General features: G+C 41.8%; 1 protein-coding gene across 1 annotated transcript in view; it reads left to right on the top strand.

The window, feature by feature from the left end:
* Window positions 1-13,752, top strand: part of CYSLTR2 (cysteinyl leukotriene receptor 2) — a 55,008-nt gene that overhangs the window by 491 nt on the left and 40,765 nt on the right. The window lies entirely within an intron of this gene.

The raw sequence follows: 13,752 nt of genomic DNA, 5'->3' as shown, positions 1-13,752 counted from the left end.
AAAAGTAACTGCTTCGGCAGAGTCTTTCTTTTCCTGGATATCACCACTTAATTTTTCTCTCTTTTACCTTTAATGGGAAATGTTTCAACCCCTGTTACTGATGAATCAGTATGCATGCTCTGCCAAAGTGGCAGTGGTTTTGTAAAATCTCTTTGTAATCTACTCCTTGGGCTGGATATTTATACCAAAAATAGGAATGCTTGGTTCCTTACAATCAGTGTTGGTGCCTTGGCTCGGCAGGCAACTGTTCCTATATTTTTCAATATCTTTTCCCTGCTTCAGGAGCCACCCTAAATTGTTTCTGTGGCCAAGGAGACTTTCCCTCAATTCATGTCTGTCTCTTTTCTCATAAACTCATTTTTTATTGACTCAGAAATCTGTTGTTTACCAACCAGATCGCGCTTCAACTCTTGCCTTGAATCTTTGAATTACCAGAAAAGATGAGTCTGTCATAACAGGTTTTAGTCATTCCTATTCTTCAACTCATTTCCCGGATCTATTGCAATTCCCATGGCTAGAGCTATACTAGTAATAAGTGTGCTGAACCATTCTCTCACATTGAACTGAATGGCCCAGGTCAATATCGTAAAACTTTGACCCTTTTAGTCTTTCTAACGCTCTGTCTTTTCCAAATGACCTGTTGCAATGACCCTGGTAACTTCCAAATCATGCATGGAAATTAGGAGACCACAGGTTGGCACTCCCAGTACCAGACTGTTTCAACCATTGAACACTGTAGTCTACCTGGGAAGATTTCTGGTGTCTGAGAACATTTCTGGGCATCTATTTTTTCACTCTTATAACTGTAGCCTGTATTTCTTAAAATAGCTGTTTCGTAGACTCTTACTCTTCCCAGGGATCTCTATTTGTCAGATTTCCCAGTGAGGATTTTTCCAGTATGTAATATTTCTACTGTAAATACTACTAATGTACTTTTCATCTCAAACCTTAAATACACAGTCATTGGTTATTGCTGTCAGAACCTCCTCATCCCTGTATTTGAGCAGATCGCAGGGATGGGTTTCAGAGGGCACACTACACTGATGACCCTTGTTTCCAGTCTTCCCTTGTCTCAGAAGCTGAGGACATTTCTTTGCTCACTGGATTCCCCCAGTGTACCCAGTCCTGTTCAGTTTCTAGAGGACTCTCTGCCAGCCAGGAACCAACACCAAGATGCAGCACATGTTGGTGGAGTCAACAGGAGGGGACAATTTCCTTACCTGTCCAATGACTCTGTCTTCACTTTTGTTCCCAGTGGGCCTCACGTTTTGTCCGGACGTTTGTCCTTTCTCCTGCTGCACAGCAGCTAGCCTTCCCTGCTAGTCTCTGCCCAGCTGCTATTTTCTTGCTTCTGTTTATCTTTTACAGACTTTCTTTGATACCCTTCTCACAGCTGGATGAAATCTGCTAACAAAACCATTCTTTTCCTTTGTTTCTTGATTTAAGAGGACACCAACAACAATTTACGTGCCTCTGGTCTTGTCCTCCTGGGGGCTGAATTTTACCCATGCAGCAATGGGATGCTCAAACCAAAGACAACCTTCAAAGGACCTGACTCTTCCTCCTTATAAATTAATCTGGGCACCAAAGGCCTCATCCTCTCCCAGAACTATTTTGAATGATAGTATCCAAGGTTTTGCCAAGCTCAGCTTTGCCAACCTAGGCCTTGGAGAAGAAACAGGCATTTGAAATCTCAGTATTTTTCCCCAGCTATGTTAGCAGCAGTCCAACTCTTTCTATTTCTGTCTGCATTTTATTAATACTTTTCAAAACATAAGTGGGCATCACTGCTATGAATAAACCATAATTCCTACAAGAGAATTCCTCATCTCTGTCAGTTCAGCTCTTAGTGTTGATCTGTGTGCTTTGCTGTTCAGTCTGTCTTTATCTATTGATTAGTGATGCCACTGGAAGAGATCTCTGCCTACCTCCTGAGCCCTTCTAGTTACAGTCTGAAAAGCACTAACCATGTCTAAATTAATCATCTTGTGCTATTAAAAAAAAAAAAAATCCACCATTTTCTCTTGATTCCTTTAGCCTCTCCCTGTGATTCATGAAGACACTTTGCAGCCCTTCAGAAAACTTCTCTCTTAAAATTTCCTCATGGCTATCTTCCTTTTTTTTTCTATGGAGTTTTAACCTCACTTAGGTAGGCATTTCACTTCCAGTGTGGACCAGGTGTGGCCTGCTAGTGCTTCTATAAAAACAGATTCTCCTGCATCAGACATATATCTTTCAGATTAAAATTAATCCCCTGGTCTTTAAGTTAAGGAATTAAGTCCTTTATTAGTCCTTAAATAAATCCTTTAGAAGTAACTTAATACTGAAATATTTCTACCTTAAACTGGAAACCACAAGAAGTTGAATCTTTTTCCAGCAGTGCTCTGATATTGTTATATTTCCCGTCCTAATCAGAGGGAAGTAGCTGCCTTCCCGCCGTCCTTCCCCCAAGTTCTGTATGTCAGAATTAGGCTGCTTACATAAGGTTAACCCTCTGGAGGCAGAGATACCTGCTGTAGGGAGGAAAAAACGTAGCAGTGGCCAGTTTGATCATCACTAGTATAAATAGCTGAGCCCATAGCAGTGACATGCTTGCAAAGTGAACCTCAAAATGCAGCTGAATCAACTTCTAGGAAATACTGGAGAGGTGTCAGTGCTAGTGACCTGTGTTCAGTAGGAAGCTGAGTATCAGGATCTCTCTGGTTGTACTCTCCAAAGTGCTTATGGCACTTCGCGCAAGACCAGAAAGAGACAGACATGTAATTCCAATAATTGCGTGAGAAAATGGTGTAAAGGGAATGCATAAAATTTGCTTGGGAACAGAGAATACTTCTAGAATAAGGTGAGCACATACCAGGCAGATGAACTTCATTTGAACCATAAGGTAATCATGCTGTTGGCACTTGGCTTAAGAAGGTCACAGATCAGTATTTAAATGGAAGTGCACGTGGTTTGAGATGTAGCATCCAGTAGAGAAAAAGTCATGAAATTCTGTGTTGCTGAGTGAAGCGCAGGACAGAATATTGCACTATTCAAATAGGAAATGTGAAAGAACAGCTGGAGTCTAGAAAATGAGGCAGAGAGACTAGAGTGGAAAATGTCAATGAGGATATCAATATCTGAAACCTGATGGAACTCATGATGATACGGGACACAAAGTATTATTGAAAGATGAGGAGACCTGTACTGATGGAAGAGCTCTGCTCTATGTTACAGAAAACTTTCTTCACGTTAGCCAAGTGTTCACAAAGGAACATTGAGTCTTTGTGGACTGAAATCCGGGTTTATGAAGGAAAAGTATAGTATTAGCATACAATATTATATGACCATATTGTGAGTGTGATTATACTCATATTACATTATTTTCTGGTGTATTATTGTTATTACATAACATTACATTATAAAATCGCAGAGCAGTTGTGGCTGGCAGGCACCTCTGGATATTGCTAGTCCAGACCACTTGCTTGAGGCAGGGTCAGCTGGAGTAGGTTGCCCAGGACTTGATGAAGGAATAATATTAGCATATAGTGACTGTTACCATGGAAGAGCCGTTTTCTAGTTGTGACCATGATGTACTTGGATTTACAACATTTTCAGGATCAAACGAAGCAAGAAAGCCCAATGAAACAAGTAAAAACCCCTTACAGCTGTTAAATTTTACAAAGCGGAACTATACAAAAGTGAGGAAGTTTATTAAGAAGGTGTTTACAAGGACATTGAATCTCTGCACACAACTTCGGGACCAGTTAAGGGTATCATAGTGGAGAAATAAAACAAATGCTTTCTGCTAATTGAGAAAGCATGGAAGGAAGGCAGCATAGATAAACATCATTGAAAGGAATGCTACTGAAAACAAAAAAGTTTCCTTCAAACAACTGAAGTCATGCCCAAATAGGGTGAATGGAAAGATCTGTAAGCTGTAATTAAAGTGTAAAAATGTAGCAAGGCAGGCCAAAAAATCCCATCATTAAAAAAACCCCAAATCCAAATAATCCAGGAAATTATTTACTAAAAACTGCTAATAAATCCTAAAACCACATTAGGAGCAGGAAGCCTGTCAGAGGATAGTTAGGGTAGCTCAATGATTGAAGTGTCAAAGATGCAGAGAATGAAAAACCACAGACAGAAAAAACAAATAGATTTGTACTTTTTGGATCTATCCGCTGCGGAAGAGCTTGGGTAGCCCTTCTTGCAGAGGATTTAGCAGTGGACGTGTCTCAATTTTAAATAAAAATGTCTTGGAACAAACATACAGAATTAACATTAATGAGTCCCCATTACTTGATGGTTTTTATCCAAAGTGCACCAAAGGAGCTCCAGGTAGAAATTGCTGAATTTCTCACTGTAGTGTATAACTTCGCACTTACAGCTGTCTTATCACCAAAGGAATGGAAGATAGTTAATGTGAAAAATGGAGCCACTAGTTCAGAAACCTGGTGTGTATACTGGGCAAATTACCAGTAACGCTGTTAAAGAACCACTGAGAATTAGCGGATGGATGCATAAACCAGACATAGTGAGGAAAGAACTTTTTTTGTGGTGAGGAAGAACTTTTTTATAGTGAGGCAAGAACTTTTACAATGGGAAGTTGTGTCACACAAATATATTGGAATCCTCTGAATGAAAAATCATGTGACTAAAGGAGATCTGGATTCAGCGTACCTGGCGAAGTTAAAAAGATATTAAAGAATTTAAATCTAAAGGGACCTTTAAAGCAATTGAGCAGCTATTGGATAGACGGGAAGATCTTTGTGTGAATAATCAGGGTAGAGAGGGTAGAAGCAAGTGATCAATTTTTAGAGTGAAAAGAAGTTGCTACTGGTGTGTTTCAGACATCTTTGCTGGGACTTTATTGTAATTAATCTAGAAAAGAAGGTAAAAAGTGAGGAGATAAAATTTGAAGATGATATGCAGAATACTTTCCTATTATGCAGAACAGCAAAGATGAGGGTTGACTTTGAAGAACTGCAACACCATGTGAGTGTGAATAACAGCGCAATTAACTGACACATAAAATTTAGTAGACAGATGCAAAATGATGCACATCAGAAGCCTCCTTGCGCAGCAGTTTTACCTTTATAAATAATATGTGGGCCTCTGAGCTGACTGCTGCCTCTAAAAAATGAGAGCTCATTGTATGAAGACCTCAGCTTAGAGTTCAGGACCAGACAAAAACCCCATGTTGCTATACCACTGTGTACATCTCTAATGCATCAGTGTTTTTAACATTCTGTGCAGCATCGACCTTCCCTGCTTAGCGGGTATTAACTCAGATAACTCAGTTTGGGGTAAAAATGGCCAAGGTGCACAACCTAGCTTCCATACACAGAATGAGTGTGTAGGCTGGCACTCTTCAGCCTGCCAAAGCTGACACAGGGTGTGGCAAAGGTCTATGAAACTACACGTGGCCTGGAAAGGGTCAATACACAATGACTGTACTCACATCGACTTTGGAAATGAAAGGAAATCTTTCACCTATGGTAATGCCAGAAAGCTGAATGTTGCCTTCCAAATGCACCACGTTTTTCTGTACAGGCCCAAGGGGCCAACAAATGAAGTCAGTGAAAGCCATATTCAGAATAAACAAACAAAATTCTCTCTGCTAAAAATAGTTGTAAGGTGGGAGAATACTAAGGGGAAGTACCATGTAAGTTCGCCTTGTTCCTACATTTCTCTGCCAGCCCTGCTGGAAATCAGATGCTGCTCTAGGTATATGCTCATTCTGAACCAGCCAACATTTTCTTTGTATGCAGGAAGGAACAATTTTTTCCTGTCCTTTTTCCATAAAAGAAGTAAGGAATCTCAAAGAAATGTAGCAGCCAGCAGGTTCAAAAGAGATGAAAGGATGTGATTTTCATACAGGTAGTTCCAATGTACATATGTACATATGTCTAATGTACATGATCTAATTCTGCAGCACATATAGGTATGTCAGTGATAAAAGAAAAACGTGGGCCCTCTCTGGAAGGGAATGGGAGGCCTGGTCCTGAGGGAACTGGTGAATGAAGTTGCTAAGCCACTATCCGTCATGTTTGAGAAGTTGTGGCAGTCCGGTGAAGTTCCCACTGAATGGAAAAAGGAAAACATAACCCCCATTTTCAAAAAGGAAAAAAAGGAAAACCCGGGGAACTACAGGCCAGTCAGTCTCACCTCTGTGGCTGGCAAGTTCATGGAGCAGATCCTCCTGGAAACTATGCTAAGGCACATGGAAAATGAGGAGGTGATTGGTGACAGCTAACATGGCTTCACTAAGGGCAAATCATGCCTGACAAGGTTGGTGGCCTTCTGCAATGGGGTTACAGTGTTGGTGGATAAGGGAAGAGCAACTGTTGTCATCTACCTGGACTTGCGCAAAGCATTTGACTGTACGACATCCTTGTCTTTAAATTGGTGAGAAGTGGTGTTGACGGATGGACCACTTGGTGGATAAGGAATTGGCTGGATGATCACACTCAAAGAGTTGTGGTCAATGGCTCAATGTCCAAGTGGAGGCCAGTGACAAATGGTGTTCCTCAGAGGTCAGTACTGGGACCAGTGCTGTTTAACATCTTTGTCAGTGACACGGACAGTGGGATTGAGTGCACCCTCAGCAAACCTGTCGATGACACCAAGCTACATGGTGCGGTCGACACGTTGGAGGGAAGGGATGCCATCCAGAGGGACCTTGAAAGGCTTGAGAAGCACAGGATAGACATGTATCTGTTGGATTAGGTCCAGAGGAGGGCCACAAAAATGATCAGAGGGATGGAACACCGCTCCTGTGAGGAAAGGCTGAAAGAGTTGGGGTTCTTCAGCATGGAGAAGAGAAGGCTCTGGGGAGACATAATTGCGGCCTTCCAGTACCTGAAAAGGCTACAAGAAAGCTGGAGAGGGACTTTTTACAGGGGCAGGTAATGATAGGACAAGGGGCAATGGCTTCAAGCTGAAAGAGGGTAGATTCAGATTAGATGTAAGAAAGAAATTCTTTACTCTGAGGGTGGTGAGGTGCTGGCACAGGTTGCCCAGAGAAGCTGTGGTTGCCCCCTCCCTGGCAGTGTTCAGGGCCAGATTGGAGGGGGCTTTGAGCAACCTGGTCTAGTGGAAGGTGTCCCTGCCCATGGCAGGAGGCTTGGAACCAGATGATCTATAAGGTCCCTTCCTACCCAAACCATTCTGTGATTCCATGATTCTGTATTTTCCATCATACTTACTTCTGCAAAGAAACACTTCTGTGCAAGGTGTTGTGGTTGCAAAAGGTTGACATGGGCAAATTCATTGAAAAAAAACCCATCAAGGGTTATTAAATCTCCAGGCAGTTCCCCTGCAGCAAATCCTTAAGCAAGAATTGTTGACAGCTGAAAGACTATTCTGGGGAAGCATCACTACATACTTGACTTTTTATTGAACTGCTCCACAGGCATCCTCGATTGGTCCCTGTCAGAGGCAGGGTGCCAGGTAAAGTGAGCATTTTGACTGATTTTGTGTGGCCTTTCTTGCTGTCTGATTTTCTCTTGAAGTGATGTGGAGAACGTGTGTGTACATCCACAGGTTTGATCTTCCAAAACCTGGCCTCAAGCATAAAGCTTTTTTTTTTTTTTTAAACAGTCAACTGACAGCAGTGTATTGGATGTATCAACTCTTGTATTTTCATCTCTGACACCAGAAAGACCTTTTTCCCAGGCACACACAAGTGGCTGAGATGCAAGTCTATTTCTTGTTGTGTAGCTTATCATTCTGCTTAGTTTAAATAAGGCTACCATTGTGCACTACCAAGGTGGTCGCTGCTTTCTAGCTATGGTCTCTCATGTTGCTGCTGAACACAAGCGTGGCCCAACAGTCACCCTACAGTGTGTTTATACATATTGGCCAGCTCTTCATCATTGGTTCAAATTTATTTTTCTTCCATGGAGTAGCTGCATAAAGGGAAGAACAGTATTTATGTTTCTATGGCTATGGCCGGCAAAAATTGTGTATTGTGTATATTGTATCTCTAGAAATAGTCAAACATAATTCAGATGGTATCTTTATAGATGGGCATCCTAGCTGTGGATTTCTCATGCTGAAGCAAAGGAAGCTTTCATTTTGAAATATTGTGTTAGCTTTGTTACGGTTTGTTATGTCAAACAGAAAAGATCCTCTATCGCCCATTTGCAAACTTTTGATGTAGTAAAATTGTGCTTTCAGTTTTTGACTAATTTTAGCACTTCAGTCTTGCAATTCCAGTTCTAATGTGTTTCAGCAGTACAAGTGATGGATCTGTGCACTAAAGAGATGAAAAATGAAAACCAGAAAACATCCCTAAAGTGGGAGCATGCAGTTCCCACAGCCAATTTGCTTACACTAGCAGATGTTTCCAGGATTGCCAGTTAAAGGGAAGTAGAATTTTCTAGGCAGGTATCTGGAGGATATCGCACATAGTGCTGCTGACCCTACTGAAGTATTTAAGCTTTGCAGAGATGTAAGCAGAGCATACTTAGACCTTGGAAAAAGGGGAACAGCGCTGCTAATGCTGATATGCAGAAACTACTCTACTACCTACAGAGGTTATAGTGACCATGCTTGATTATTAAAAAAGAAGGTAAGCTGTGATACTATTGTTAAATTAGAACTTTTGGGTCATTTGCTAGAATTGCCTTTGATTAGCAGTGAAATGAAAGGTTTACATTATAACGTAATGATGCTAATACAATATAAGTGCTGATACAAATTTGCTAGAAGCAATTTAGCTAGCTCATAGGAATTATACTTACTATCCTATTGAATGCACTGAAGAGATGCCTAGGAAATTAAAGTGTAGAATAGAGCAAATGAAGTGTAAAAGACATGTTAAAGGTGGTAAGTTTTGGAGCTTTCCTTGGAGTGATGTTTTTCAGAGACTGCATCACATACTTCTATCAAGTCATATTAAGATCAACGAGGTAAATAGCTGCCTTGATTTAAAGTATATTACAGAATCATAGAATCATAGAATCATGAAGGTTGGAAAAGACCTCTAAGATCATGAATTCCAGCCATCAACCCACCACAACCACGCCTGCTAAACCATGTCCTGAAGTGCCATATCTACACATTTTTTTAACACCTCCAGGGATGGTGACTCCACCACCTCCCTGGGTAGCCTGTTACTTCCCTGGGCAGCCTGTTGTTATCTTTATCTTGTTTCCTCTTTACATATGCCTGTGACTTGCTGGAATAGCTTAAGCATCACAAAATAACCTGGCAAAGTTTATGGAGCATCTCCATCAGATATGATGGACTGCAGTCTCACTCCTGTCCTGTGGATGGGTACTAGTGATTGCAGCAAAACCAAAAAATTTACATTTTTCTGCATTAAGAAATGCGAAAGATCAGTTTGTTGGTCAGAGGCATCCTCCAGCTGACTAGAGATCATTTACACTGGTAAGAGCCTTCCTTACCCCAGCATGATGCCACACACACCACATGTGTGGGTCAGGGGTTCCAGCAGACTGGGGAGGGGACCTCTGGGTTTGCTGGATCTCTTCTCCATCTGCTTGGCAAGTGATGTTCTCATCATAGGGAAATTGGTCTAACACATGAGAGATTCCTGTGGCAACAGTGCTTGTCTGATGCATATGAGAGGCTCATTGTAGGAAAGCACCAGATTTGTGTGAAAAAAGTTGTGAGATTTCATCTGAATGGGAAATCTGCTGACAGCCTGCTGTGTGTTTTGCCTCCTGTCTATCAGCCAAGCGAGGCGTTGTTAAAACGAGTCTAGCACGTGGAAAGCAAGAGCAGGGAGCTCTGTGCTAGGAAAACACAGCCTTAACTTGGGAATTCAGTATCAGCCTTGTTGCTAGAGGCGTGCAGCAAGACACCGTGGAAAAGGGGTGGTTACTGAAGATGTCACCAGTAGGGCAGGCTACACAGACCCTTACCATGGGAACCTGGTGATTATCTGCTTGGGGATGTGGTTTTTATGGTGGCACAACACAGACTTAAAACAATGGAGCCACATGGGCAGATGTTTTAGCTGGTGTCCCCACTTTGGAGTGGCTTCTGCCTTGCGGCCATGGAAGTGTGTTAGCTGATCTTATAAGATGCCTGGGTAGAGGGGAGACAACTTTCCATCATTCACCAAATTCACTAACTGTATAAACCATACTTAGTCCCTTCATGGCCTGGGAATTTGACAGATTCCTTGTCCTAAAATTAGCTACACCAAAGCTTCATTTGCCTGGTTCTGTGAAGAGTCAAGCGGAGCTAATTGTGGCATAGAGAGTGAGTCCTACTGCAGCTAACTAGGGCTGGAAAAAGTACATTTTCATTGTGTCATTCTTTTTAATGAGAAGTAAAATAAGAGCAGATGCAGGAGATCCTGGGCAAGGAAAGCTTTGTTATGTATAAAAACTTCTCTACTTCCCCCCCAGTCTATTATGTGAAAAATGAGTCATATTTTTGACAGTAGCAGATAAGAAAAGTTGTGGCTGAGGGACTGTGAGTACAAAGGGAGGCAGATGGGCTGGTGTTGGAACATGCTGAACAAACAGCTTACTTCATTTTGTTTATTCTTTTCTAAAGTGCTTGGTTACTGGGTAATGGGAACGTTACATAAAGCTAAAACCACTGTGCTAATTCTTCTCTGGTGGCATGCTCTGGATTGCAAGAGAATTACAGCTTTGGTCTTGTAGCAACAACAACAAAGTGGAAGAAACATCTTTGCCAAACAAAACTGAATTAAATCGTGTATTTCCCTTTATTTTCTTCCTGCAGGAAAAGAGCACTTAGCCTCTGCCCAGGTTGTCCTCATTGCACTGAGGACTCTGAAAGCAAAGCACGAGGCAGATTAATCAAGATGGAGTGAGAGAGATATGTCTGCTTTGCTGTAAAACCCCATGCAAGCTTGACTGACAGTCACCCAGTTGTGTAGCCAGCCCATGTCAGGCTTCTCAGACCTTTCCAGGCTGGTCCCAAGCACTAGTTGTGCTGGTGAACAAGGTCACCTGCTGACAGCCAACCACCAAGATGAGTGCTGAGGTGCCCCTAGGCTTGGTGCCTGGGCACATGTGGGGTGACAGCACACCCTGGGTTCTCTTGTCTTCACAGAATCACAGAATCACAGAATCTTCTGCAAGGAAACCCAGGGTCTGGACTTAAACATCTAAGGTGAAGTGCACTGACTGCATTAATCAGCTCAGCATGGCAGCTTCCCAGTGCGTGGCAGGGTGGGATGTGTGGGCAATGGATTGCCCTTAGCACCGAACAATCCCTGTCCTGTAACAGTGGAGGAACCCGCTGCTGCAGAACTTCCCCCCACCCTCCCACCCCTGTTACCATCATGTCCAGCCCCACTCAGACACTCTTGTTGTCAGTGTATGCCTGTAAAGAGGATTTCACTAAGTCATGTCACAAAAGCAGGTAGTCTGTGACAAAGATGAGCTTAAATTAAGATGAGCTTAATTCTCATTTTTATCTGGGAGGACACTGGTTGCAAACTAATTACAAAAGACATACATAATCCAAGCAATTTTCAAGGCTGGACTAGATGACCCACAGAGGTCCTTTCCAACCCCTGACATTCTGTAATTCTGTGAAATGCATGTTTTTTCCTATGTATTTATGACCCATCATAGACACTTACATATTTTCCTAAAATTCTGAGTAAAAAACTGAGACAAAAGATCATGTTATTATCTTCTTCAAAATCACGTATATAGACTATATGATATTTTAAAATACAGTTTTAAAAGTATCAAACAGCACACAATACCCTAAACCATTTCCCAAAGCCAATAGAATAGAAAATGTGGCAACTGAGTTCTAACCCCATCTGAGTTTTATCTGAAGAAACATCTTTAAAATCCAGACCAAGGACAGAAATTTCAACTTCTTTTTTGTGTCAGCTGTGGCCAGTGCCTGGAGGAAGAACCTCTCACATGCTCCGGGGATAAGGACCTCTGGAAGATGAAAGCCATCAGCCTTGGATGAAAAGAGCGGGAGACTTGTGGCCCACACTTCTTCCCATGGCTCCCTAAATTCTGGCCAACAGAATTTAGCCTTAAGGCTTGAGTTCAACCTTTTTATCGAGCATATGCAGGTACATATGCATTTATAGTACACATACACAAGCACACAAATGGGTTCTCTGTAAGCGCTTGCATCTGAATGCACTTCTGTGAGTGCATGCATATAAATGCATACGTGCAGCTGCACATATACCTGTTGTATGTGCACATACACAAACACTGCCACACACAGAGAGAGCATGAAATAGCACTGGAAATGCACTGGGTCAGAAAGCAAAGGGACTACAGTAAAAAAGAAGAGTAAAAATCAGAGACCTTATTGCAGCCTTTCAGTGCTGAAAGAGGGCTTATAAGAAAGATGGGGATAAACTATTTAGCAGAACCTGTTGCAATAGGGCAAAGGCTAATGGTTTTAAACTAAAAGAAGGTAGATTTAGACGAGAAAAGAGGAAGAAATTATTTACAATGAGGGTGCTGAAACACTGGAAGATGTTCCCTGGAGAGGTGGTCGATGCCCCATCCCTGGAAACCTTCAAGGTCAGGCTGGACGAGTCTCTGAGCAACTTGATCTAGTTGCAGATGTCCCTGCTTATTGCAGGGGGGGCGTTGGACTAGGTGACCTTTAGAGGTCCATTCCAACCCAAATTATTCTATGACTCTATGATTATAAAAAAAAGAGATTTTTATGAAGAATCTGGGGTCAGTGAATGGAGCTACAGTGATGCACATTGTTGTCTGTGACAATATTTTTGCTAAGTATTAGAGATGATTTATGTTGATAAGAAAGTGGATGTGGTGGTAGCTGGACTTTATGTGGAAGGACTTGCAGGATGTATCTTACAGTGGCGTTTAGCCATTGGATATAAGATGCAAAGTGTCTAAATCTGGTCATTGTGATTTTAGAATGTTGCTGTTGGGTTTTATCCAGCTGTTAGGTCAGGGATATTGTAAAAGAGTCAGCAAAAAGAGAAGGAAGGAAGCTTGTTTTGCTTTGAGTTTCTATATTTGTATGAAGGGACAGTTCAGCAGAATAACACAGAATTTGAAGGACATTTAATATGGGGTAAACACAGACCAAACCACAGTGCTGTGTGCATAGGGAACTGTAGAATTGCATATGTGTGCCAACATATACACATGACAAGTCTTTAGGAGACCAAATCTTAAGATAGAGTTAATTAGATTCGTTGCCAAACCCTTCAGACTCGGCATTTTCATAATCCCATCAATTTGCAATGCTGTAATGTCTGACACATATCCCAGATATAACAGAGGTTGCAAGAGGTTGCAACTGCAGACTGTGCAATTATTCAAACTACGTAATGCAAGCAGAAAGTCACTTCAGCATCACGGTGGTTAGTGCTAGGTAGAGAAATGGCTGCAGAAGTAGAGAGAGAGAGAATTTGGAAGGTATGCTACACAGAGAATACAGAATATACCTGGCAGGCTGACAACTTGCACATGTTAGATTTCAAATGCTTTTAGCTAGTTGAAGAGAAAAAAAAAAAGAGTTCTTTTTTTTTCCAGTCACAGTTTCTGAGGCTGTCTTGTTTAGGTTTTAATACAAAAAGGCACTATTCTTCCCAGTGACTTCAATGGGCTTTAGATTAAGGTCTTAGCAAGTATTTGGTGTTTTGTCCTGCTCTCGTTCAGTCTTTTCAGAGTCGAGGACTGGATCGATTATTCTCTGGGAAGAGAATTAATGCTTCGAGCTGCTATCGGCTCCACAGCTTTTGGAGACAATCAATTCTTCCCAAGGCCCACAGCCACCTTTGGGGGGGCTAGCAAA

This window comes from Opisthocomus hoazin, chromosome 1, assembly GCF_030867145.1.
Source record: "Opisthocomus hoazin isolate bOpiHoa1 chromosome 1, bOpiHoa1.hap1, whole genome shotgun sequence".
Lineage (NCBI taxonomy): Eukaryota > Metazoa > Chordata > Aves > Opisthocomiformes > Opisthocomidae > Opisthocomus > Opisthocomus hoazin.
The sequence above is the reverse complement of the archived record's forward strand: the minus strand, read 5'-3'. Positions and strand labels throughout refer to the sequence as shown.